A 5,000-nucleotide genomic window follows, 5' to 3' on the forward strand; every position below is an offset into this window, starting at 1 on the left:
CAAAATTGTTGGTTACGTCGTAACGAATGTGACGATTTCCCTATGGTTGGTAAGGAGAGGGTTAAAGAGTATGAATGTTCAATTTGTTATAAACTTAAGCTTTTATATAGCGCAATATCCACTAAACGTGCTCAAAGTGCTTTACAAAATAAAACTACCTTAATATATTTCTTTCCTTGTCAATGATTTAGTTTGACATGAAACGTCTTCTTTCAACTCATCCCAGTGGTGTAATGGTAGCACATTCTGATCGGTAATCAGAAGGTCTGAGGTTCGATACCCAGTCGAGGCAGACTGATTTTTTGGGATGATTTGTTTTCTTCTTCTACTTTTCTTTCTTGCTTGGATATGGGTCTTAGTGGGTTTTAGTGTCAGGCTATAACGATGGCTACGGTTAATTACTATTCGACTTGGCGCTGAATAGATATGTACAATGTCTTACATTGAAAAAATAATAATAAAAGAGAAAGAAAGAAAAGTGAAGGCTCGTATTTTTTATCATTTTAGTTTTACATTCACTTTTCGAGGTCCGATAGATAGAACGAAGTTGACGTCACGCAGGTCTTTGGTAATGTTTTCTTTTTTTGTTTTTGTCGTCCATATTTATGAGTATATTTTCAATAAAATGTAGTAAGCAGACTATAGATGTTCAAGGTTACACATTATAGTTTAGTGTGTTGATTCTTTATATTTCCGGATGACAATGTTGTGAGTTTTTTAGCCAAGCGCATAGCATCTATACATCCCACTATCATACCGTTTTGACACGGTGGATCACATTTGGAAAGAAATATATGTAGGTTCTCACATTGCGCGCATGGAGAAAAAATAATGTTTAAAAAAGGACGGTGAACATGTCACACACTTTCCAATAGGGTTCAATAGTCGTGACGTCACTTCCCTCGTAATGACGCATAGTAACTTAGTAACTGGTTCTAAACTAAGGAACAATGGCGGACGTCCTTCTGAAATACTTTTCCGACGAGCATAAAAGTGTATCCATATGAGAAAAACATTATACATCTGATCATGTTTTATTTGACTTTCATACATTCTGGTCACATGGCATGTGAAAACGTTCTAGTCAGCATGGAGAATAAAAAATACCGATTTTCTTTGTTTAGAACCAAGCTGCTCGTTGCTGGACGGACGTGACATCAGACTATTGAATCCTATCATTGTAATGTTGTTTCTACTGTTACAATACACCGATAGTTCCTTAGATGGTCACATGCGATAGCGAGGTTTAATGACAATGGCAAGGGTCAGGACTGATGCCAGTAGCCTCTGTCAACTAGTCAAAGGAAGAACAAAATGGCAATTGGATTCAGTAGTCTGATGTCACGCCGCCCCGCAACGGCGGCCATCTTGGTTCTAAACAAAGAAAATCATTACTTTTTATTCTTCATGCTGGCTAGAACTTTTCATATGTCTTGTAATCAGAATGTGTAAAAGTCAGAACATGATCAAATTTATGTTTTTTTTCCTCTGGATACGCTTTTATGCTCGCAGGAGAAATATCTCATAAGGGCTTCTGCCATTATTCCGATAGTTTAGAGCGAGTGTTACTAAGTTACCATGCGTCATTACGAGGGAAGTGACGTTACGACTGTTGAAGCCTATTGCAACGATGGTACAACATGTATTTGTGGGGCTATGTAGTCTAGTGATATGACACTCGCTTTGGGATCGGAAGGTCTTGGGTTCGACCGTAGCTCGGCGCATAGTTGAGTCTCTTGAGAAGGCTCTTTACTCACATTCTCTCACCGTACTCAAGTGTAAAATGAGTACCTGGCCGTTAACAGTGTTGTCTCTGTCCGAAAAAAATTGTAATATCGCCTAACAGGCGTCATGTCCCGTCCTACATGTTAAATGTTGCTTTAGGTCAGGGACTCCTTCTAAAGCGCTTTGAACACGTTTAGTGGATATTGCGCTATATGAAAAAAGCTCAAGCTCAATATTTGTAACCAATAGCGAGGTTTAATGACAATGGCAATGGCCAGGATTGATGCCAGCAGTTTAAAAAATTGAGCTTTATATAGCGCAAGATCCACTAAATGTGCTCAAAGCGCTTTACAAGGGCTCCCTGGTCAACAGCAACATTTAACATGTAGGACGGGAAATGACGCCTGTTGGGCGATATTATAATTTTTCGGACAAAGACAACGTTGTTAACGGCCAGGTACTCGTTTTACACCTGGGTACGGTGAGAGAATGTGAGTAAAGGTCTTTTCCAAGAACTCAACTATGCGCTGAGCGCGAGGCTCGAACCCAGGACCTCCCGACCCGAAAGCGAGTGTCATACCACTAGACCACATAGCCGCACATAGCCGCAGTTGCCTGTGTGAACTAGTCAATGGAAGAACAGAATGGCAAATGCAACGATGGCACAACATGAATTTGTGACTCGTCGTGTCAATCTGGTAATATGTTGAGGAAAAAAAACCCCACAAAACTTACTGGAGCACCTAGATAGCGCATATCCACTAAAAGTGCTAGTAGTACGGCTATGTGGTCTATTGGTGTGACACTCGCTTTCGGATCGGAAGGTCCTGGGTTCGAGCCTCACGCTCGGCGCATAGTTGAGTCCTTAGAAAAGGGTCTTTACTAAAAGTGCTAGTAGTAGAAGCGCATGGCTACATCTCCACGCAGGAAGTCTCCAGCCAGTCTTTAAATTCGTCACCGCAGTTGATTGAAGACAGCCTCAAATCCTCCCGCCAATCTCAGGGCAATTAATGTGGTCTGCTGTTTTTGGCGCTCCCTGACAGTGGGGACAGTCGGCCTACTAAAAGTGCTCAAGTGGCTTTACATTGAGTCCCTAGCCAGCAGCAACAATCAACATGCAGGACGAGATATTATGACACCAGTAAGGAACCCTACATCTCCCCACATAATATACTAGGTGAAGGAAATTGAATTCAAAGGGTAAATGATGAGAATTAGGAAATTGGGGTGGGGGGGGGGGGGGGGAATTTAAGAAAGAAACAAAAAAAAACCAAAAAACTTTCTATCCCAAATGGATTTGGCTCCAAATCTATAACAAAGCTTGAAATTCAATGTTCAGCAATAGGTTCACCCCGACGTCCACTTATTTTCAGGTCTGATAACCCAATTTCTTATGGGCTCATTGTTGTAATGGAAAACTCAAAAAATGACTAAAAATATTGTCCATTCCAACAATGTTCAAATAGGCCCATAATTGAGTTCGGATGCCAGACCTGCAAATTATATCGGTTCACCCCGAAACAAAATCCCATTTTGAGATGATTGTTCAGATGGTCTCTCAATGAACAACAACCCCCCCCCCCCCCCCCCCTACCCCCTCAGTTGTTTTCGGTTTTTGCCTTGCTATGATGGCAGAGAAAAAGAAAGGGAAACAAAACAGAACATTTTCAACATTCAAACCCATATTATCATGGTATTGCTTTTAGTTTAACCCACTCCTTACCACCTGCAGCAAAATCGTCACATTTGTAAGGACACAATATACATTTTTTCTTATTCAGATATATTTTGAACATCACAAACTTTGTAGAATGATCTTTGTTTAATTTATAAGAACGTATAGTTGTTTTGTAGAGAGCTTGGTTGAGTTTTTAAAAATCAATTATTCTGCTGGGTAAGCCTGCCATTTTGGGAAAATACTAAAAAAGATCGGTAAGGAAAAAGTTAGAATAACAATAGCAGGTTAAGACTTTATATTATTATACTAGTGTAAATGGCTTGTAGGATGTTTTGTCTCTTTCTGATTTCTCAACCATGACAACTCCTGCTGTTTGGGAAGATTGGGTATTTCCCCTACTGTACGTCCTACTGTTATACCTTTTGAAACGAGTAATTTGGATATATTTTGGGACGTTTAAAACTTGGAATAACACTTTGCATTTATCTATCTATTTCTTTCTTTCTTTTTTTTTTTTTTTTGTGTTCTAAGAGCAGGCACCGTTTTCATATTTTAGGTTTATAGCAGGCGAGAATCCAGATTTAGCTCAAATTCGACGAAAGTCGTATCACATTGATATCGCGTCATTCATTAGCTCGTTGGAACCGGTGGGGTGGGGGTTGGGGTTGGGGGGTGGGGGAACGTTAATTTGACGGGTAAACAACATTAAATGACTCACCAATATTTTTTTACGCAGGTTTTTAAAGGTTCACAACACACCATAAGGCATTGGGGTAGCACCTACTTTCCCAAATTACCTTTGATTATCTAAATTAGCGGATCTTGTAATTGATGTATTGCGATTTAGTAAAATACTCACCAGCTCTGCCAACCAGATCAGCCTTATAACTAAAACAACCACAATAAAAAAATAAAATACTCACACAAAACGATTTGCTATTTCCATTTTTCAGTGAGCTGTGCGAAAAACATTCAATACCAATGCAATATGTTTACTTCTTTGATAATATAATTTGATAACTTATGTTGATTTTCCGACATAATACCCTTTTGAGACGAGAGTTTAAAAAAAAGGTGACCTATAAGATCGAATCAGTGTTACGCCGGGTGGTTTAACTGCTAAAAGTTGGATTTATAGTAAACAATTTGAGACTTTTATTAAGTTATTTTCATATTTTATTGAAGAGAATGGATGTAATTTCAGAAATTGATAGAAATTTAAATTTCACGCTCTGGTCATCTTACCTAAAGATAGAAAACGCACAAAACTGTGTGTAACGTTGAACGTTTATAGATAGTGTGCGCTTGGCTAAGGAGCTCACAACATTGCCATCCGGAAGTACAACAGACCAACACACAAAACTTTGTGTAACCATGAACGTTTACAGTCAGGTTAATACAGTTAAATGAGGATTACTCATTAACGCGGATGGCAAAATACAATAACAAAGGCTTGAGTGACGTCATCTTCGAACTATCTATAGACTAGTTAATACTGTTTGGTTAAAATTACTCATAAAATGGAAGGCAAAAAGTAATAACAAAGACCTGGGTGACGTCAACTTCATACTATCTATTGGGTCCGATTCATCCCGAT

General features: G+C 39.1%; 1 protein-coding gene across 8 annotated transcripts in view; it reads left to right on the forward strand.

Annotated features, from left to right (window-relative positions):
- Nucleotides 1–5,000, forward strand: part of LOC144967154 (uncharacterized) — a 187,107-nt gene that overhangs the window by 90,614 nt on the left and 91,493 nt on the right. The window lies entirely within an intron of this gene.

The sequence above is a fragment of the Berghia stephanieae genome, chromosome 3 (genome assembly GCF_034508935.2).
Source record: "Berghia stephanieae isolate SIO BIC M18660-M18661 chromosome 3, UCSD_Bste_1.3, whole genome shotgun sequence".
Lineage (NCBI taxonomy): Eukaryota > Metazoa > Mollusca > Gastropoda > Nudibranchia > Aeolidiidae > Berghia > Berghia stephanieae.